Source organism: Alligator mississippiensis, chromosome 1 (genome assembly GCF_030867095.1).
Source record: "Alligator mississippiensis isolate rAllMis1 chromosome 1, rAllMis1, whole genome shotgun sequence".
In the NCBI taxonomy this organism is placed as follows: domain Eukaryota; kingdom Metazoa; phylum Chordata; order Crocodylia; family Alligatoridae; genus Alligator; species Alligator mississippiensis.
Genome location: NC_081824.1, coordinates 472,741,000 through 472,764,066, shown reverse-complemented (window position 1 = coordinate 472,764,066; position 23,067 = coordinate 472,741,000). Strand labels below are relative to the sequence as shown.

Genomic DNA, 23,067 nt, shown 5'->3' with positions numbered 1-23,067 from the left:
CTGTTCTATTTGGAAAGAAAATTAAACTATTCTCTATTTTACCAAAATCTTTCCCAACTTATATTTGCAGCAGGTTTCCCAGTGGCTGCTGTACAGATAGCTGCCACTGTCTAATTTTTACCATCTATTAACGGAGTTGGTTCCTTTGTAAAACTCACAGTGGGTTCAACAATTACAGTTATAGTTGTTAATGACTCTGCATTTCTTTGCATTTATATGTTCCTTCATCATAGAAACTCACATTTAGGTTGATTGTTATATCATTGAACAAAGAGGTTTTAAATGACACTCTTTCAGGGTATTCTTTTTGAATAGAAAACCCATATTCAGGATGATGCACAACAATAGTTTGCGCACTTTTCTCATGCAATTTTTCCCACGAAATTTGTATTATGGTTTCATTCATGTCAATTATACAACACCGTTCACCAATCAAGGACATGTCAGAAGACATACATGAACAAGTAGTGGAGCAAGTCAAGAAAAGTCTGGTAAAATTGGCTTGCAGTTGGATGAATCAACTGATGTCTCAAATTGCGCACAACTTCTCATTTTTTGCTCGATATGTGCATGAGAATCATGTCAAAGAAGAATTTCTCTTTTGTGAACTGCTGAAAGAAACAACCAAGGCAGCAGACATTATGGCTATGATGAATGAATTTTTTCCTTTTTTCCAGCCTTCCCTAGGACCTTGTAGGAGCTATTTGTACTGATGGTGCTCCTGCTATGTTGGGGAAATATTCAGAGTTCACCGCTCTCGTCAAAAAGGTGAATCCAAATGTGATCTCTAGTTATTGCATCCTCCTCCCTCTTATTTGAAAGACGTGTTGGATGTTGTCATCCAGGCTGTCAACTTGATCAGAGCAAGGGCATTGAATCACTGCATGTTCAAAGCGCTGTGCGAAGGAAGCGGTTGGGTCTGAACATACTGTACTTCTGCTTCACACAGAAGTACGCTGGTTATCCAGACAAAAAGTTCTGACAACAGTTTTTGAACTTTGAGATTTAATTGAAATGTTTCTGCATGAAAATGGATCAATTCTGCTTCAGTGTTTCATAGGTCCAAACTTTGTGGGTTGTTGCCATCCCTCGCAGATGTGTTCACAATTCTAAACTCGTTGAACATTTCAGTCCAAACTCGTTGAACATTTCAGTCCCAGGTGAAGAAGTACTATCTAGGAGGACAAAAAAGTCAAATCCTTTCAAGACATTCCCCAAGAACCAATTATACAAGGCGTGCTGAATGCACAGCAGTTAGGACAAAACATCTTAGAGACATTTGTTGCTGATTGACTTGTGCATAAAGCTGTCATCGTACGTGCACCAATCTCAAAGTTAAAAACTCTTGCTTCCAGTACAGTTTGCAACAGAAAAACACAAAACAACAGACCTCAGTCATCAGAGCTGATCGAGAACTTTTCAGACGCCTGCTTGTATCTATGGATGTCGATAACCTCCTGAGGCAAGAACTCTCTACTGTACTGCTATCACTGGCTACAGCAAATGGAAACTTGAGACCAGCAAACAAAGCTTAACTACTCTCCATTTTGGAAGAAAATATTTCATAGCCAAGTTTGAAAGAAGCCCTGACTCCAACATGTGTAGTGATTGGTGGTGTGGCTGTGGCTCCGGCCATGGGAAAACCCAAGGATGCAGTGACTTTTGGAGGCCATGTGGATGCTTTTGCGGTGAATATCGTGTCCAAGTTCAAGGAACCTTGCAGCAGGGTAGAAGTTGTGTTCGACAGCTACAAAGACCCGTTGATCAAGGATGTTACTAGAAAGTGTTGAATTGGGAAAGGAAGGAAATAAGAATTGGAATTAGCAGCAGGGACGTCATGTTGCCTGTGCAATGGAGAACAGTGATTGAATCCAAGGAAAACAAGGCATGCAAACACTTGTTAGGTTCCTCAAAAGGGAACTCTTACAGCAAACATTACATGGTGACAAAGAACTAACAGTCAGTGGTGGTAATGCTGGTTATGCTGCCTCCTCAACTGCAAGAAACACGGCCCACCTCCACTCCGCACAAGAGCCAGCAGGCACCCACGTGATCTTGCTTCTTTCTGAAGCAAAGTCAGAAAGATATAACACAGTCATTGTCACAATGTGGTAGCTCTATCCAAATAAAGCTTCTGCTGACCTGACCCAAAAGTTTGCTGTGTGTGTTTTCCACGACGACAAGCCGTGACACCGAAGTCCTATTGCTACTGATTGCATTCTGGCCTCGTCTCAGCAGTGAGCTGTGGATGAGAGCAAGCCCATCAAGAACTAACAATACATTGCTGTGCACGCGGTGGAGTGCTGTGATGAACTAAGGGACGGACTGCTGGGTTTTCATGCCATTGCAGGGTATGATACCACAAGCTAACTTGCAGGAATTTCTAAGAAGTTTGCTTGGAAGATCTGTGAAACTCCTCATCTCCTGTCTCAATCTGAAGTACCTCACACACCAGATGCCCAAGCACTGGCCATTAGACTCAAGGCCCCCCATGGAGGATGCCTGCGCTTAATTTTCGCTCATTTTTTGATGTAAGTAAGAATAATTTTTCTGTTGCGAAGAGCTCAGAAAGATTAATCGCCACAGACAGGACAGAGCTGTTTTTAATACTACAGATTCCCATTTGAAACCTCTAGTTTTATCTTGTGAATTGGGTTTGCTGCGACCCCCGATCGAGAATCAAGTTCTAGACCAGCGGTTCTGAACCAGGCTACATGTACCCCCAGGGGGTACATGAAGCCTTATCGGGGGTACGTGAGATATATTTCATACACCGTCTAACACAGGTCGAAGGGCCTAAAAAATGTGAAATTGCTGGGGCTTTAGTGTCGTTAAAATGCACACGCGCATGGAAACCAGATATCCTACTCCTGCTCCATGCCTCAACCTTGCACCAGAAACGTTGCTCCAAACACCTGTCACTCAGTCATGTAGTCAAGTCTTTGAACATAGTTTTGTGTTGGAAGTTGTTGTGTTTACATTTGAGTTTTTTACGTCTTTTTTTTTATGCACGTGGCGGTTCCATGCAAGTAACAGTATGCATCTGCTTTTTCCTTTCATTTTGGTAAGTACCTATGTTCAATTTTACATTGTTACCAACCTATGATGTATGTTTTAAGGGTTTGACTTTGCACTATTTTTCAGGGACTGAATTCTTGCTTCGTCCATTGATTTATCATGTCAAAGAAGTGTTATTACTAGGATTCGCCTGTGCAGTTTGGCTTTACGTTCATGCTTGATACACATGATTTACAAAAGCCACAATGCTTCCTTGGCTCAAAAGGTACTTTGCAATGGATATATGAAGCCATCTAAACTTAAAGAGCACCTTCAGACTGTTCACGCTGAAAATACTACAGACCCAGAAGCTTTATTCAAACTCAAGCGATCACAACTTGAAACGAGCACACTCTCCGATCATGGATTTACTCCCCAGAAGCCAGCACTAGAGGCAAGTTATCACGTGGCATTAAAGATGGCCACAGAAAAAAAAGCTGCATACCATCACAGAGACCCTGGTGAAACCGTGCCATGGAAATGGCCGAGCTGATGTGTGGTAAAGATGCACAACTAAAAATAGCACACATCCCCCATACAACACCATTCACCAATCAAGGACATGTCAGAGGACATACGCAAACACGTAGTGGAGCAAGTCAAGAAAAGTCTGGTAAAACTGGCTTGCAGTTGGATGAATCAACTGATGTCTCAAATTGCGCACAGCTTCTCATTTTTGCTCGATATGTACATGAGAATCAAGTCAAAGAAGAATTTCTCTTTTGTGAACTCCTGAAAGAAACAACCAAGGCAGCAGACATTATGGCTACGATGAATGATTTTTTTCTTTTTTTCCAGCCTTTCCTGGGACCTTGTAGGAGCTATTTGTACTGATGGTGCTCCTGCTATGTTGGGGAAATATTCAGAGTTTACTGCTCTCGTCAAAAAGGTGAATCCAAATGTGATCTCTAGTCATTTGGCATCAAAAACTCCTCCCTCTTATTTGATAGACCCAGGCCGCCAACTTGATCAGAGGAAGGGCATTGAATCACTGCATGTTCAAAGCGCTGTGCGAAGGAAGAGATTGGGTCTGAACACGCTGTACTTCTGCTTCACACAGAAGTACGCTGGTTATCCAGACAAAAAGTTCTGACAAGAGTTTTTGAACTTTGAGATTAATTGAAATGTTTCTGCATGAAAATGGATTAATTCTGCTTCAGTGTTTCATAGGTCCGAACTTTGTGGGTCGTTTGCCATCCCTCGCAGATGTGTTCACAATTCTAAACTCGTTGAACATTTCAGTCCAAACTCGTTGAACATTTCAGTCCCAGGTGAAGAAGTACTATCTGGGAGGACAAAGAAGTTAAATTGACTTGCATGTGGTGCTCTCGAAAATGTCGCCTAGAATTAAAATGTTGGTCGATAGTAAGCAGCAGCACTGTTTGCACTAATAAGTTTGGGCACGTTTTGCCATTTGACATCAAGTGGTGTTTTTTTGTACAACTTTTTATGTGCATTGAATAAATGAACCTTGTTTAAAACGAAGAACTCTTTGTATGAGTATCTTGCTGTTTTTATAATACCCGAGTACACAGTTTGACATAAAAATTAATTTCCCATTGAAAGGGGGTACGTGAAGTCTCACTCGGAGACCAAGGGGTACGTCAACTGAAGAAGGTTCAGAACCGCCGTTCTAGACCCTTGTATCAGATCACGGCAAACCCTGCTGCCTTCTTTGGAGTAATCACTAAACCTTTTTTTTTTACTTTTATCATCTAGGTCCTCTGGTCGTACTAGCCCCTCGCACTACCGAGAACGCCGCTCTCCATCGCCCATCCCCCACAGAGTCACTTTTCTCCTGGCTGCTCTTTATTCCTCTACAGCTCGGCGCGGGGAAACAGGACGTTCTGGCCTCTGTGTTGTTTAGATACAACTTCCAATTCACATTTTGAAAAGAAATGCTTAAAAATAGTAAATAAATAAATCAACCCTTTCAGAGCGTAAGGTACTATCTGTGATTTGCCTCGTGGTATGGCTTCAAGTTCCTCATTAATAGCAATGCCTCGTGTTAGAGGGCATACGCTGAAGCCATGGCTCCTTCCCTTAAAAGCAGCTTTCCCCCGAGCAACGCACGAGCAAAACAGTCCCTGTACAGCGGGGGTATATTGGCACGCGCATTTTGGACGAAATGTCAGCGTGGCGTTTAGTTCCACGACACAGGTAAGAGTCAAGGGGGTCTCTCTTCAAATTGTGGAAGCGGTGAGCAAATCTTGAACAGACCAAATTCAGCATAATGGCAGTATTTATTTTCCCCACTTGCTGCTGCAGCGCAGGCGCGTTTGAGTGCCCAGCCGGACCTTTCGGTTTCGACACGAGAGAAGTGGCAGACCCGGCTGTGGCGACTCAGCCAGCGCCCCCGCAGCGCTGTAGCTCACGGGGAGCCCCTCAGAAAACCCTCGTTTCACTCAAATTTTTGACAAGGAAAAGAATGTTTTTGCTGCGGCTAAGAAACCCCGACAGGACGTTCTGGCCCCTGTCTGGTTTAGATACAACGTCCAAACCACGTTTTGAAGAGAAATGCTTAAAAATAGTGAATAAATAAATAAAAATCTAAGGAAAGCGCCCTCCACACAGCCGCGCTGCCGCAGCAGGGCTGGGGGACGCGCAGGTGCTGGGGAAACACTTGGTCACTCTGCTCCTGGAGGCCTGAGCCCGCCCCGAGCCGAGGGCCCCGGAGCCGCCGGGCCGCAGCCCCAACACCCGCCCGCGCCAGCTTCCCCGACCGCGTGGCGCGTTATGGCGGCTACAGTCGTATTTAAAAGCTCTCAGCCCAGACGGGCGTCCACCGCACCCACTCGGCTGCCGGCCCGCGCAGCGCCTCCCAGCCAATGAACGGCGGCATGGAAAAATTAAGCGCCCGCCCCTTCTCTGGCCCCGCCCCCGCCCTGCAGGAGCGGCCGCGGAGGAGCGCGGAGCTCCGCCCCAGGGGGCGTGGCCTAGGCGGGGTGCGCGGGACCCGCTGTGCGGGCGCGGAGGAGCGCGGCGCTGCGGCCGGGGGCAGCGGCGGGGGAGGCGCAGCTCCGCTCCGGGCTCGGGCAGGGGCTCGAGATGCGCCCGGGGAGGCAGCGCGGAGCCGCCCGCCCGCCCACACGGCGCTGCACGTGCCCCGAGCCGGCATGCGGGAGCCCCGGGGCCGCCTGCTCCTTCCCTCCCCACCCCGGCCCCAGAACAGCCGGGACCCGCCTTCTCCGCGCCTCCTGGATGCTTAGTGCTACCTTTTACACGTGGCTGCTCACTAATTACCGTACATTTACTTAGTGTTAATTAACGCTCATGTTGCTTACTGTTCTAATTATTTCTCATTCTAGCGGTGCACGATCGTCATGACGTTAATAAGATGATTTTTAACATTATTATCATGACATTAATGAATTGATTTTTAAAATCCGTTGGGCGTGCACAACGCGCTCTGCACATCCAGCTTCCAAAACAGTTGCGTGGGCGCTAGAAACCCTGGGCTGGGCATCAGCTAATCGCTATTATTGCGGTACTGCTACGTCATAATTATTCTTGATATAGTATTGTAATTACTGTGACTGGCTATGTAGTATTCCTGTTTTTGAGAGCCGGTGTGTTTCCTGCGCTCGATGGAGGTGAACGACTTCTTTTCTTTTCCCCTCCCCTTTTCTTCAGTTAACTCTGAGTCTGGGTCACCCGCTGCAATTCGCCCTCCGTGCATTTCGTGGTTGTGTCGGGGGTGAGATTTTGGGGAGGTAAAAATCCTTTTAAAAATAAATAAATCAATCTCTGGCTGCTTTTCTGGGGGCTGGGGGTGCATAGTGAAGGTTCAGGGGTGCTCATCAGGGAGAAGCCCAAAGCTGCCTGCGGGGCCCCGGCCCCTCCATCCCGCCCACCAGGCTGAAGGTGGTTGCTTATTCCCAGTTCCTTTTTCAAAGCTAATCTAGACCCAATCAAAGCTTGTTGTTAATGAATTACACATTTTAAATAGAATTTCGTTGCATATTTGTTAATGAATATGCAAAATAATATTCTTCATCAAGGACAGAGCCCTAAATAAAGGTCAGATTAGGATGGGATTATGGGGCAAATTACTTCTTGGGCCACCCCAAACAGCCTGTTGGCACCACGGGACTGTCCCAGAGCACCTCGACCACAGGATTGCCCAGCCCAAAGTGCGGTTTGGCCGTGCTGGCTGCCAGCTGACATCCCCTGCCCCTGTACTAAGTATGTGGGCGTGAGTTAGGAACTAGTTTTTGGGCTGCGATTATAGCCAGAAATCCTTCTTGGGCCACCCCACGCCATGCCTCTATGGCACCGGGGGACTCTCCCGGACACCACTGACCAGTCTGGCCCAGACCAGAGCGTGGTTTCTTCCTGCCAGGCTGCCAACTAACAGCCCCCCATTCCCATGGTACTAAGTATACACGCTTGACTAAGGACCCGGCATTTGGGCTGAGATTACAGACTGAATTGATGACCAGTGTCTTGCCTGGCCCAGATGGTGTGGGGTGGCCCAAAATGGATTTCCAGCCATGATCCCAGCTGTCACCAGATTTGCCTGTCACTGATGAGGTGTGTGTGTGAGTGGAGGGGGTGGAAATAGAAAAAGTCCTTTGTAAATCCAGCAAGCTGGGTGCCAGGGCTCCCTCAGGACCACAGAGCTGGCAGGCAACACAGCCCCAAAGCCAATTCCTTATTCAAGCCCAGATACTTAGTACAGTGCCTGGGGGGGCTGTCAGATGGATGCCTGGCATGAACAAACTTACTTCAGGATGTGTAATTCATTCATAAGAAGCTTTTATTGGGTCTAGATTAGCTTTGAAAAGGGAAAGGGGAACCGAGACTCAGGAATAAGGAACTGGGAATCAGCAGCCAACTTCAGCCTCATTCCCGTGTCGGCATGGCTGGCATGATGGGTCTTCATTTATTTTTAACTTTGGTTGTAAACAAGTCGTAGCGGCACCAAATCCATCTTTAAATTTAAAAAAAAACATAATCTGGGTAGCTGACTTTGATTTCCTCCAGCCGGTGGTCAGAAAGAATAAAAACCCTCATTTGTCAAAATTTGCCTCTTTCTTAGCTGGAGTTTGGGGCTGTTTATTCTGGATTTGATCTTTTATTATTATGATTATTATTGTGATGATTAGTGGTATTATTAGTATTCTTCTTTCTCCTCCCCACCCCCACCGGTCCTGAGTTATTTCAGCTCTGCCCAGAGAGCACATGATGGGGCAATGGCCCCCTCCCCTCCTTCCCTCGCAACCACATAACCGGCCTTCCTAATGGCTAGAGGCAGGAAGGGGATTGCTGCTGGGTCCTGCTCACTCATCAGAGACAAGATTGGCTCGTGGCTGGTCTGTCTGTCCCCTGTACCTCCCGCGGCCCGAGAGCAGAGGAGGGCTCTTCTCCCTGCCCTCCATGCAGCTACAGCCAGGTAGCTCTTTCCCTCTGTGAACTGGGTGCTGGGAGTGGTGCTCCAGTGGTGCAGAAAATGCCATCCCCTGCCTCTAGCATGACTTGAAACCAAAAGTCCCATGGAAGCCAGTGACGGCGAACCTTTATGGGGTTTTATTTTCTTTTTTCCAATCCTCTTCCTTTTACAACGAGGTGTCTATGAAACGGCATCTTCACATTTTCTCTTAACTTTTTAATCCTGAGCCATTTTGGTTGTGGCCAGCCTCAGGGCACTCATGCTTACCAAATCAAATGGAGATGCGCAGAAGTGAGACAGGTTTTCCTGTAGATTGTCCGAAGAGGCTTCATCTTTTGTTAAGTGCACTGACGGCGTCTGTCTTGGGGCGGTGGATTGTTCTTGGTGCTGTGTATTGAGCTGGTCCCTGAGGGAATCATGATTAATTGGTAACTGGTAACAGCCGGGCCTGCGGTGATCCCAGGTCCCATGCCTCAAAACAGACACAGTTGCACGAGCACCCATGTCACGAGTTTTGCCTGTCAGCAGCCAGAGGTGCAGGCCCCCGAGCCCAGAAGCCCTGCGCCGATCCCCTCGCCAGCTGCCAGGCCTCGTGGCCGCAGCAGGGGCCACCATCGCTGCAGTTTCCAGCCCGCTGCACCTTAACACACATGGTCATCTATGTCACGAGTTTTGCCTGTCAGCAGCTCGAGGTGCAGTTCCCCCAAAACCCTACACCAATCATCTTGAAGCTTGGCAGGTTTCATGGCCTCGGCGAGGCTACCGCCCCTGCAGTTTTCACCCCGCTGTGGCGTAACACATACACGCGACATGAGTTTTGCTTTCAAGAATGTGGGGTGCATTTCCCCCGATCCCCTGCACCGATCTTCTTGAAACTCGGCAGGCTTCATGCTCTCAACAGGGGCTACCATCCCTGCAAGCTTCACCCAAATCAGGCAAAAAACAACAAAGCTGTGGATATTTCACTGATTCCCCATTATACCCTATGGCCGGGTCTCCGAGGCGGCTCCGAAGCTTCCTACTCACACAGGCCGACTCGTGACTACAATGGACTGCAGAACCCAGATCTCCTCTAAGCAGGCTTACCTCTATCGTCACATCCACAGCTGCCCCATTCAGGCCATGGAAAGCTGTCTGTGCACCAGGCATGGCAGGATCGGCGCTGGGACAGTTGGCTGTGCCGGCCTCAGAGAATGGGAGAGCTTTGCATCTCCCTGGGTGATTATAGGGTCAAATTTCTGAGGACACGTACTTTTGGGGCATCCTGAAACAAAGACACATTTTAATGGGATGGAAAGAGGGTCAAACCTGTTTCAAAGGAAGTGTAGAGAGAGTGTCTGATCTTCTGGGGAAGGGATGTTGACTGTCAGCACGAAGACTTCTTACATGAGCTCTGTACAATGGGAAACAGCGACGGAGAAGAGGTGGTGGGAGGTAGCCAGCAAAGTCAGTGACATTTAGGAGGCAGCAGTGCAGTACTTGGACGTACCAAGTAGTTATTTCATCTCCATGAGCAATTTTAATTCTTTTTCAGCAAAATCTTAAAAACTTGAAGACCTGGACTTCTTCAGCTGTGCCATCACAAACCTGAAGGATTACAGGGAAAGGATTTTTGAGCTGCTTCAGGAGATCACCTACCTAGATTGATTTGATCAGGAAGGTAATGAGGCCCCCAACTCAGAAGATGAAGATGATGAGGGTGACGTCTCTAAACATGCAGTCATTAGTTATGCCATTCAGTCAGGATCTAAATACAAAATTGAGACTAAAGTGACTGTGGAAGTGCTGGAGCACAAATCAGCTCCGTGTGTCAGGTGAAGGGCAGTATCACATACTGCTCCTATTGGGTAATGCGGGGGGCGGGCAATGCACTTGCAAGGAATGTAGTCGTGGATGCTGTGCACGGTTAAAGGAGAGCTGCCTTTAGGAAAATGTGAGCACACATCTTTACACTGAGATATAACTACATAAAAGCAGTTATTTTATTGCTGGTACCAAAAGCTTTTTTTTCATACCCATCATCTCATATTTGATGCTGTGGCACATTCAGTTCTGTGTTTTCTCTTCCTATAGAAAGAGGAAAAAGAGGGATGTTACTTCTAGTCCTGTCTTTTTTTAAAGATTGCTGGAGAAGGTTTTGTAGCTGAATTGAGTCAGATTTCAGAAGCTCATTTAAGATGAGTTTACAAACAAGCCTTTGAGGTTTAAACAAAGCTGTAAGGAATGAATTTACCTGCCTTTCAGAAAGGGATGAGGAGGATGAAGCAGATGAAGACGAAGCTGGTCCACCAGGAGAGTACAAAGAAGATGAAGATGATGGAGGTTCAGATTTGGGGGAGGGTGAAGAGGAGGAAGAAGCTGGCCTTTCATACCTGATGACGGACAGGATCCAGGTAGGACTTACCCTATTCTACTATAACCTACTCTAGTGTTTTACTACTCTCCATGTGAGAGTTTTTCCTAATATCTAAGCTAAATTTCCCTTGCTGCAGCTTTAGCCCATTGCTCCTTGTGGGGGGCACATGCCTTCCAGATTTGTGCGTAGGGTGGGTGTGGATGCAGGCTGGAGCTGACTCCCCACCTTGCTGCCCTCCCCCATGCCTCCTCACACATGCACACACATCTTTTCCTCCTCATGCACACGTGCGTACAGCCCTGTGCCTCCCCACACAAGCACACACATACCCCTTTGCCTCCTCAGACACACATGCACCCACGCACGTGCACACATGCATGTACACATACCTGTGCCTCTCATGCATGCACATACATACACGCATCTGTGCCTCCTCACATGCAGACACACACACATACGCACACCCATGCCTACTCTCACATGCATGCACACATGCACCCCTGTGCCTTCTATGACATGCACTTACACATACACACGCCCCTGTGCTTCGCACATGCACTCGCACAGATACCTGCTGTGCCTGCTTGCACACACATGCACACACACACCCCTGTGCCCCCTCTCACACACACACATGCACCACTGTGCCTCCTCCTACACATGTTCACGCATCTGTGTTCCATCTCTCGCACACACAGGCTGGACCCCGCTGGGAACAGCCAGCCCCTGTGCGATGGCCTCCAGCTGGAAAGCATGATCATATTTTCTGCGTGATGATGGTATATTGTGCCTCCTCTAGGACTGCATCTCCCCCTCCCCCTCAGGCCATTACCTTAAGATTCCCCAATAGATCTCACAAACCCAGTTGAGTGACTCTGGCCAAATCCTGGGTTGCCCTGCCAGGGGGCATCAATCCCTGCACCAAACTGCCCAGGGTTGGAGCCTGGCAGTTTTGCTGGTGTGCTCCGGGCCAGGCTGAGAGCCTGGCAGGTTTTAGTTGCTGTTGCAGCTTCTTTTGGGTTCAGCATAGCTATGTCACTGAAGCCCAGCTGTGTGTCTAGCTGGCTGTTTTGGCCATGCAGCCCTTGAGTGGGACGATGCCATGAGTGCAGCCTCCCTACTGCAGCCTGCCCAGGAGTGGGGTCCTGGCAGCTACTGGCCATGCAGGCCTTGAGTGGGATGATGCCATGAGAATATCATTCCCTAATGGAGACTGACCAGGAGACAGGGTCCTGGCAGTCATTGTGTTGGGGATTGTTGTGTGGTATAGCTGAGATACATGTCCAGACTACAGCCATAAGCCTGGGCCTTTTTGCTGTTTTACAGCTGCTGCTTTTCATCCCACCGGTATGGGGCCATATGTTGGCTGGCAGACCTGCGCCAGAGTGAAGCCCTGGCCCTTCTTGTTTATCCAGGCCGTGGTGGTGCATGGGCCAGGTTGGCGCTTTGCTGCCTGGGCCTTCTTTTGCCCCTTTTGCAGATTCGGTGATTCATATCACCATCCCGATTTGATTCGGCCGAATCACCGAATCAGCCAGGCCAGGTCCATCCCCAGCCCTCTCCCAGCCCGGCAACGGATGCTCCAGCTCCCAGCACTTGTAAAAAAAACGCCCTGGCTCAGTGGGTGCTGCCGGACACGGGTGATCCCTGCTGCCCCCCCACACTGCCCCATGCTGCATGGGGGCCTCTGCACAAGCCGCCAACACCCCCCTTCACTCCCCCAACCCTGCCACGGGTGCTCCACATGGGCCAGCTCCAGCCCTCTAAGAACAAAAAAACCCCAAAAACGCCCCGGGACGGACTGCTCCTGCCAGGGGTTGAGGGGTAATCCCTGCTGCCCCCCACTTCCCCGCACCATGTGGGGGCTATGCACAAGTCCCCGAAGCCCTGAGGCTGCTGCAGGAGCGGCAGCATGGGGCAGGGGGGGCAGCGGGGATCGCCCCTGCCCAGCAGCACCCGGTCAGCACTGGAGCTTTGCTTTAAAGTACTGAGCTGGGGGGTGGGGGAGGCACCATGCGGGGGCTGGGGGAGCGGGTGGGGGGCGGGGTGGTACTGGGGAAGCGGGAAGGTTGTGGGGGTTGGCAGGGGTCCCCCCATGGTCCCCCCCGCCCCCCACTCCTAGTACTTACCAGCTAAACCCACACACCCATTGATGAGGAAGGACAATCCCAGCTCCGGATTAAGGACTATGCAGAGTGTCATCCCCAATCACACATAATCCCATTTGTATCCAGCCTTTGTCCCACATCCCTGCTCAGAGGTTAAGACAAGGGAAAGGAATTCTCGTTTGGGAAGAAACGAGTGACCTCTCCTCTTTTACTGTCCTCCTCGTGCTGTCTGCTGGGTCCCATCTTGTCCTGCTCTGTCATTGCATCCTTTGCCCAGGGGCAAAACAACTTGTCAGTGCTTCCCCTTAGCAGTTCTCTGCTGTACGTGGTGGAGACTCATTCATCCCCTCCTCTGTTGCTTGCCAAGGTCTGTATGCTTGGCAGCCCCTCTGCTCACCCAGCGTTCAGAAGCTCAGGGTGGCATCTCGGGTAAAGGACCAATCTCCATCAGGTGTCATTTCAACTCAAAACTGATTTCTCTTCAGACCCCTTGGGTGCATGTGCCCTTCTTTGCAGGGTGAGAGCTTTCTGTAGACAAAGCATTTGACCCCATGGACATCCTGATGAGGATGGGAAATCAGAGCAATGAATATATAGCGATGTGGAGCGTCATCTCGGGTCACTGGTGCTTCCATCATGACACTCGGTGAGCAAATTCTCTCTTCCAGGTTCAGTCGGAGGGAAGGAAAATCAGTGGATGATGGCACTGCAGGGTGCTGGACTTTCAGATAGTTTCTAAACTCAACAAAAGTTGAAGTGCTCACCGGTGCCCTGGGAAATACACCTTTGTGAGATGTTTGTCATGGGGGACAGTGGGTTTTGGCCAAATCTGGGGACTTATTTGGGGTCTCTACAAAGGCACGAGAGAGAGGCAGATAGCAGAGGCAGACACACACTGTGGGTAAATGTGATCCCACCTGACTAGCTGGTGTTTCACATAACCTACATCACCGTGCTGCATTAAGAACTACGTGGGCTCATTCTGTGATGTTTCTAGTAAGTGGGGGAGGTCGAGGCAGCAGCAGCCAGGGAGCAGGGAGCAGATTTGCATGAAGGAACAGATCTCAGGTCCGGGAGTCAGAGAGAGACTTGGAGGGTCCCAGCGAGAAACTTCCTCGGCTCAGGAAGCTGTCCCAGTCTGGATTCCCACCATAACCCCTCTCCTCCTTGTGCTGCTCACGTGCTGCTCGGGTAACTCATCAAAGGCCGTGTGCTGCAGATTACTTTTGCAGACCTTCCTGGGATGAACAGAGAAATGGGGAGCCCGCTGTACGAGAGGAGAGTAAAGGAACTGCCTTGTCCTGCCTTGTGAGAAGCAGACCGAGAGCGGAGATGACTGCTCTCTGCAGTTACATCCAAGAGCCAAGAGCCATGCAGAAGAAAAGGAGAGTGCCAGCTCCAGAAAAAGTGAGTAAATAGGAGTCCCACATAGACACAGGCTGACGCTGAGAAGAAGGGTTGTAACCATCGGAGCAGGAGGCTCTGGAGCAGGTTCCCCGTGGGAGGGAACGACTGGATTGAAGAAGCAGATTGTCAGATTTGAGCATGGGATGATATGTGGGATTGCCTGTGCTGGCAAGGGTGTGGGCATGAGCCAGGAGGTCCCGTCCGGGCCCGTGTTGCCCTGTCCGCTCCAGTCCATCTTCAGAGAAAGACGACTCACCCGTTGCACACGGAAGAGGCCACGAGATGTCATTGGTGTCACACAAATCCCTTCCCTGCCCGGAGTGCGGCTGCCTGCTCTGTGCCCGTGTGTTACACAGGAGGAAACTGGTCCGGGGGGCAGTGCTGGAGGCGCTAGGGTGCGGGCGATGTGCTGTTCAGCCGGGAAGGGGCGGGGAGACGGGGTGGGCATCGTAGGGAGCACAGAGAAGGCAGGACGCTGCCAGGTCTGTTCTGGGGGGGCTGCTCCAGCGTTTTGGCTGAGGCCACTCGACCTCTTCCAAAAAGATTTCTGGAGGCAGGAGCATGACTATTTTGATGGGAAAGGGTCCTGCTGGCTCCCCCAAAGACAGCAATAGACTTAAAGCTCCCTCTCCATGTGCCTTAAATGTGGAGCTCCTTATAAGGCACCCACCAGGGTTGTTGTAGTGTTGATGGTGAATACAGCAAGGCCTACATATAAAACCTTTGTGATCAAATTAAAATAACAGTGCATCTTGCACAAAAATGCAAGTGGCAGCTGGGACCATGCCAAATAGAGCATCCCCAATTGGTCTTATTCTCTGTGCTAGATTATGTCAAATCAAGGAAATGGTCAACAGAGAACTGCCACGCTCGTCACATGTATGCGTATCTCAGAAGCCAGTAAAGGCAAGAAAGCTACATAGACATACAAAAAACTAGAGCTCTTCCTTCCAAAATGATACCTTTCATGACACCAACTGGAGAATCACAAGAAAATTGTCCTTTTCTGCAAGCTTTCGGGATCAAAGTCCCTTTGTCAAGCTCTGGGGAAAGTATAGGTGGTACAAGATGGTAAGGAGTCCCTATAGGTAGGAAATCAACTTCATTTTTGCACAGAGGGAGCTGGAGATGGAAGACTGTCCCTCTGGGGCCGTGAGAGTGTCTTTGTGAGCTGTGCCAAGTAGCTCTTTGCTGTGTTGGTCAGGTAGGACTCCTTCCCTGGAGGTGTCAGATGGCAAGCGGGAAAGTAACAAAAACTTCCTTCTTATTCTGCAATGAAGTTTAAAACCCCAAAAAGAAAGCTACATACGCATTTCAATTGACATAGCAGCTACAGGGAACAAAAGGCTAAATATGCATCTGAAGAGAAACTTGTAAAAGATACAGAAAAAATGTCCTGTATGTGACAAACACTTCTCCCAACTAACATCCTAAGGGGTAGGGCGTTCAAAATGTCTGAACCATTCGATGTATGTCTGGAGCTTGAACAACAAACCTTCACCTGTACAAGCTACTGCAAATGTGCCCAGTTGATACACAGATACCCCAAGACAGGTTTGGTGACACCTCTAAGTATCCGGTCCAACTGCTCAGACCTACTATTATAGGGCCTGCAGAGATGCACAAGTTTTACACCTAGACAATGCAAGAACAGGAGCCAGGCAGTTACTAGTTGTGATATGATGATCAACACCCTTTTCTCCCTGTTTGTCTGGACTCTAAGTGGCCAACTATCAAGAAAAAATGCTTTGAAGTTATACAATGAAACAGTATAAGAACTAACAGAATTTGCCAGCGAAGTGTGCGCTGCAGGAGAAGCAGAGAGAGATCACTGCTACATCGCACCCAGCGTAACCAGCACCGGATCCTGCGTGGGGAAAGCTGCACAACTGGACCAGCTTCCTTCGCCGGCATTGGTGAGAGAACGCTGTTGCTGCTGAATATGTACTAGGACTTTGTGGGGTAGCTCCTTTTATTTTGGGAAGGAGTCTTTTTCTGTCATTTGGTTTGATAAGCTTGCTTGTGGTCTTGTTATTAAAGCCTTTCTGCTATTGGACAACCAGGTGTTGTGGCAATTCTTGGGGCACTAGGTTTAAAACCCTGCTTTCTAAATGCAACAGTAGTCATTCTCTCTGTACCCGTGGTGCGCAGGTACCCATCTGGTTCCCGGAGATCAAGCCATCTGGGACACGTATGGTGCCTGGGATCCCACAGGGCGCCTCTCTCTATGTGCAAGGGGATCGATGGCTTCTGAAATGGAGCCTGCTGCCGCGTTCGAAGGAGAGCAGCCCAGCAGCCTTGGCATCGCATGTCTGTAGTGTCCCCATGTTTCAACATGGTTGTTTCACTAAAACTCCTTCAACAGGGTTTAGTTACAGAGCCCCTGTTGCCATTTCAAAGCCCAGGATGCTGAATACATGAGACATTGCTGGTGTTTTATTTAGAGTGGATCTTGAGAGCCGCTCTAATTAAAATCCTTCCTCCCCCACCACTCCATCATCCCAGGGCACATATAAAGATGCCCTGAGATGAGAGAACTGGTAGACTCCAGGGCCGTGAAGTCTGAAATGGAAAACCAAAGCCAGTTCATCCCAAAGACCAGAGCAAATAACACTCCCGTTGGCCCAATTTGAATGAGCCGTCTCAAGTCCTCTTCCTTCAAAGATGGCATTTCCTAGATTCCTTCTTGCACCAGCATGTCTCCCTTGCTCTCACCACTGTGAAGGGCTGGGGTACATCCCCTTTCTGGGATCATGTTGGGGTCCATGCTGGAGCTTTGCCTCTGGGATTTTTTCCTACCAGGAATAGGTGTGAGTTTGGCCACTTGTTTATTATGTTGTATTTATTAATGTATTAGATTTAAATGGCGCCTCGCCCAAAAAGGACTTCAGGCAACTTACATAAGGAGGAAAAATCCTCCCGTGCTCCACAGGACAGCGCAGGGCTGGGACCACCGCTCTATGCAATGCACTTTTGCGAGTCAACAAAGCAATGGGTCTTGTCTCGTCTTGCTCTGCCATTACATCCTTTGCTGAGAGGCAACGCAGCTGCTTCCCTTTATCAGTTCTCTGCTCTCCATCGTGGACACTTGTTCATTCCCTCCTCGCTTGCTTGCCAAGGGCTGTAGGTCGGGAGCCCCTCAGCTCTCCCAGCATTCACACCCCCAGGATGGCTTGGAGTCATACACAAGTGTCTCCCAGGTGAAGGAATCATCTCCATTAGACGCTGTGCCAAACCAAGCCTTGCTTCCATTCAGGTCCCCACAGATGCATGTACCCTTCTCTGCAGAGCGAGAGAGCTTTCTATAAGCAAATCCCTGGAGCCCATTAATGGGGACATAACATCAGAGCAACAGCTCCATGGGGAGGCATGAAGTTTCATGTCAGATCGGACATGCTTCTGTTCTGACTCCCTCTCTGAACCACTTCTCTGCCCACAGTTGGTTTAAAGGGAGGTAAAATGGGTGGGCATGGGGTGCTGCATGGCCCTGGAATGGCAAATTGTTTCTAAGCCAAGAAAAAACCAGTTAAAACACGCAGTGGTGCCCTGAGCTGTACACCTGTGCAACACACCTCTGTGAGAGCTCGTCCTGATGGAGGATGGGCTATGGTTGGCCAAGGTTTTGGGAGCCTGTGCTTGAATTCAGTGCAAAGGTGCAGGAAAGAAGCAGGTAGATCTTACTCTATGGGTGGTCTTTGGGGAGAGGATCGCCTCTGGATAATGCATGCATCTGGCTAACCAGCTCTTGCATTCTGTGTCCTACACTGTCATAATACCAGAGTTTGTTCCTATTTTCACAGTAACATGGAGGCACTGGTGGTAGTTTTGGAGTAAGAGGGGGGAAGGACTGGCAGCAGCAGCCAGTGAGCAGGCGCAGATTTGCACGAAGGGGCTGATCTCAGCGGTGGGGATTGAACAGGTGAGAAGAGGGTCCCAGCCACAAACCCGCTTGGCTGGGGAAGCCGAGCTAGTCTGGATTCCTGCCATGGCCTGGGCCCCGCTCCTCCTCGTGCTGCTCATGTACTGCTCGGGTAACCCATAAAACACTGCTGCAAATGTCTGCATTGCTTTGCTTAATTAAGTTTAATTGTTTCATGCCTTTATTCTCTTGCAATGTGCTGCATAATAGAGGTGTAATTATGATAATAGATGAATGGCTGTCATCCTTCCAGGTTCCTTCTCGCAGCCCACCCTGACACAGGCGCCCTCAGAGTCTGTCCCTGGGAAACACCATTAAACTCCCCTGCACGCTGAGCAGTCAGTACAGGAGGTACAGTGTTGGTTGTACCAACAGAGACCTGACCAGGCCCTGCGATTTCTACGGTACGGTTCAGACAGCAAAGGAGATGGAGCCTCAGATCGATTCGCTGGCTACAGCTCCGGTGCCATTCGCTATCTAACCATCACCGACTCCCAAGCAGACGATGAGGCCACTTACTGGTGTGGTGTAGATGATAGCATTAGTGGCAATTTTGGGTTTCACAGTGCCACTGTGACAAACCCCTCCCCTGCCCTCCCTGCGGCTGTGCTCACATCAGAGCTGGGCTCCAGGCAGAGCTTCGAGTGTCCACAAAGGAGCTGTATCTGGATCCTGGCATGCAGCTTCTCACCCCTCCCAGGGCCCATCATGACCTCGTCTGCTGTTACACTCCCTACGTGTGGGCAGAGCTGCTTATTAGTTTTGTGTCTCCCAAGATGTCTGTCAGGGCCTTACGGAGAGGTGTCCTCTGCCAACTTGCCTGCAGAAATCTGGAGGCTCATAAATACTTTTATCAACAAGCCACAGATGGGTTTGTGTTACAGAGAGAGACAGCTCAGATTCAAGAGTCATCTCTGCTTGGACCAAACCTTGCCAAAACCTTCTTTGCTCTTCTTCCCAGAGACATGTGTCCCCTTGATGTAAAATGTAAGCTCTGCTTGCGTGCCAAGATCTGGAACTCAGGGACCCATCACTGAGCACAAAAAGATCCCAGCACAAGACTCCTGGGTATAAGGAGGATCATTGCTCATCCATCATGCTTCCACCCCAGGTGATGTAAAATGGAAGGGACTGGTAGTTCAGACAGAGATGTCCTGTGCTGCCAAAGCCAAGGCTGACTGTCATTCATGAAGAGTTTCTTGCCGCCCTGGCTTTGTCTTATAGACACTGCTCTCTAGTCATCACGGTGTGGGTGCAGGCAGATGTAGCATTTGAAGCATTTCCCTGTACAGGTGTACACTTCAAAACCAGGGTGTTTCTGAAGTGAACAGAGGTATGAGCCCTGTTGTGCCTCCCAGCTGGAGAGTTTGAAGTCGCTCGGTCTCCCTTCAGTGACTTGCTCTCTGGACCAGGATGCAATTGCGGGATGCAGTGACCTCCAGCTCTGCCCGATGCAGGGAGTGGGGGGAGAGGCAGAGTGGGCTGTCAGCGTGACTCTGCCACCCCGGTCTTCTGGGGGCTGTGGCTCCATGCAACCTCCTCAGTAGCTGAGGGAGAGATCAGAGCTGGTGTCTGTGAGTGGTCTCCTCTCCGCTTTGCCTCCAGTCTCTTGGAAAACCCCATTGCCAGATCCAGGACACCCTGGAACCAGGGGAGAAGAGGTATTGCTATACGTGCCTGCGAGTGATGTGCTAGCTAGATGTACCTGCCGCGTGTACATGCTAGATATACATGCAAGTGATGTGATAGCTCCCCTTCACACACAGCATAGGCCTGGGTCCCCAGCACTGGGAATGTACAGCTGAAAAGCAGGTGCACAGAAGCAGAGGCAGCAGTGCAGGCAGATGTGAGACATCCGTTTGTGGAAGGAAGTCGGCCGTGTGCGATCGGAGCCCCCACGTGCCAGAAGTGGAACAAGAGCAGCAGAGACTTCCTGGGATGAACCGGCTTGTTCATCCTAGTGAGAGGCAGGCTGAGAAGGGAGCTGACCGCTCTCTGAAAGTACTGCTGAGAGGGAGAAGAGCCACTTCAAGAGGAAAGACAATGCCAGCCCCAGGAGAAGTGGGGAAATAGGGGTCACACATACAAATAGGCTGAAGCTCAGAAGAAGGATTGTATCCATCAGAGCAGGAGGCTCTAGAGCAGGTTCCCCAGCTGGGTGGTCATCACTGGGGGACAGCACAGAGAAAGGATGATGCTACTCGGTCTGTTTTGGGGGTGCCTGTTCCAGGATTGTGGCTGAAGTCACTCGATCTGCCACAAGAAGATTTCTGGAGGCGGTAAAGTGACTCTTATGATGAGAAAGGGCACTGCTGGCTGCTCCAGAGACAGCCATGGAGTTAAACATGCCCCTGCACAGGCCTTAAATGTGGAGCTCTTGCCAGGTGCCCTGAGGGAAAGGGGCTAGGGCTGGAAGTCCTCTTTGTGCTGAGGACAGGGCAGCCGCCAGGTTTGTTATAATCATTCTTGCTGCAGCCTTGGGGCCTGAAGATCCCTCTGATTCCTGGACATCACGTCATGTGGGACAGGGATGGTACCTGGGATCCTGCAGGGACCATCCTCTCTTATGTGCCACATGGTAAATGGCTTCTAAAAACCACCCCAGGCCCTTACTGAGGATTTTATTGCCAAGGGAAGACCTTTCAGGTATGGGCTGAGCCTGCAATACACTGGAGCAGACGAAATCATATCACAGGAGTGGAGGGATCCCCAGGGCCTTGCAGAGGATGTCACTGCACATATCCAGTCTCGTCCTGTCTCCTCTTGAAGCCCCCCAGGGTAGGGGAGAGCATCACCTCCCTTGGGAGCCCTTTCCAGATTCTGGCAACCCTCACCACGAAGCTCTTTCTAACGTCCAACCTAAACCTGCTCTCCATCCATTTGTGGCCGTTGTTCCTAGTTACTGGAGGGGGTGCCCTAGTGAATAGAGCATCTCCTAGTCCCTGCTGCGCTTCCCTGATGAAATGATAGGCGGCCACAAGATCACCTCTCAGCCTGCTCTGGTGCCGGCCGATGAGATTCGGTCTCTCCGTCTCTCCTCGTAGGGCCTTGCCTCCAAGTGGGACACTTGTGTTACAGGTTGGCTTAGGGCTGTGCGAGGCTTTGGACCGTGCTTCAGATCTGGAGAAGCTTTGGATGCTTTGGCATCCAAAGCAGCATGTCCAGATCGAAGCGCTGGCTTCATTAGGCTTTCCAAAGCGCTTCGGAAAAGCTTTGGAGATCCGGCTATAGGGTATCATGGGGAATCAATGAAATATCTATAATGCTGTTGTTTTTTGTCTGATTTGGATGTAATGTGCAGGGGCAGTAGCCTCTGCTAGGAGCATAAAGCCTGCTACGTTTCAAGGAGGTATGTGCAGGGGTTTGGGGGGAACTGCATCCCAAATTCATGAAAGCAAACTCCTGTCACGTGTATGTGTTGCACCACAGGGCAGTGAAAAGTGCAGGGGTGGTGGCCCCTGGGAAGGCCACAAAGCCTGCCATGTTTCAAGAAGATCGGTGCAGGGGTTTGGGGGAACTGCCCCTCGAGCTGCAGACAAGCCAAACTCATGCCGTGGTGACACTGTGTGTGAAGGCGCAGCAGGGCGATAGCTGCAGGCCTGCGAGCCCCTGCTGCGGCCACAATGTCTGCCAGCTGTGGAGGAGGTGGGGGCAGGGGCTTCTGGCTTCTGGGGCCCTAGTTAACCCCTAGCTGCTGACAGGCAAAACTCATGCAGAGGGTGCTTGTGGGACTGACTGTCTCAGTCTAGGGGCAGTTGATTGTATTGATTACTCCCTCTCCTTAGTCTGCAGGGTTTGTAGGTGTTAATGGTTGCTAAATGACTAATTATCTAGTAGCTACTAGTAGCTAGGTCCTGTGTATTGAGCTGGTCCCTGAGTGAATCATGATTGATTGGTAACTGGTAACGCAGTAGGTTAGCAGCCAGGACTGCAGTGGTCCCTTCACCTCGTGCCACAAGACAGACACGATTGCACAAGCACCCATGTCACGAGTTGTGCCTGAGACACGGGAGGACACTCTCTTATCAAGACTTGCTCCAAATAGTAGAACTGAACAGTTCATCTATTGATTTGTATTTATCTTATTAAAACAAGGAATGATCACACAAGATAAGGAGAAGATCACAATCCTGAGAAAATGATCTTTATTTAATGAGACTAAAAGGCTCTGGGGACATTGGTCAGAAAGGACCAGGAGCTGCTGGCAGGATCAGACAGGGAACACATTTGCAAGAAGGAGCTGATCTTCTCTTCAGAGGTCTAGGAGACTGGCCCTGTGTCTTGACTTCGGGGTCTGATGTCAGAGCCTAGCCTAGGCCTTTGTGAGGAAACTGCCAGGGTGATCTCATAACAGACGAACTTGTGAGGTGTCTCACTAAGGACTGACGGACGGACTGATTTCCTCCGGACTCTCGTAAACTACATTCAAGTATAAGTCTCAGTAAAACAGCTCACATACCACTGACATACAGGGGCAGGAAGAGGAGGGAGGCAGTGACGGCTCAATGCCAGCTCTCCCCTTGACTTGAGAGAGACCAAAGAGTTGGAGCTTCGTGCTCAGTCCCAAGTCGGTTTGTGCCCAGAGAGGAGGGGGTTTAGGGAAAGAAGAGCTCGTGGGCCCAGGCACGATCCCGGAGGGAAGGGATGTCCCCACAAGCTGAGGGGGAGGATGAAATGAATACGGCCAAGTGGGATTTTAGCGTGACTGGTGTTGGTTGCAACCAGAGTCCTGATTTTGCAAGGGTGAAAGACAGGTGTGGGATGCACCTGGGCTTTCCCCATTTTCTCACCGGGATTAACTGGGGAGGAGCTGTCCAAATGTGAACAA

The 23,067-nt window shown here is 49.9% G+C and overlaps 1 long non-coding RNA gene across 1 annotated transcript; it reads left to right on the top strand.

Moving 5' to 3' along the window:
- The first annotated feature begins 12,851 nt into the window (after positions 1–12,851).
- Positions 12,852–16,379, top strand: LOC132248725 (uncharacterized). The gene is made up of 2 exons (XR_009460075.1): positions 12,852–14,320; positions 15,148–16,379. It is a non-coding gene; the product is annotated as an uncharacterized LOC132248725 (long non-coding RNA).
- Positions 16,380–23,067: the final 6,688 nt, after the last annotated feature.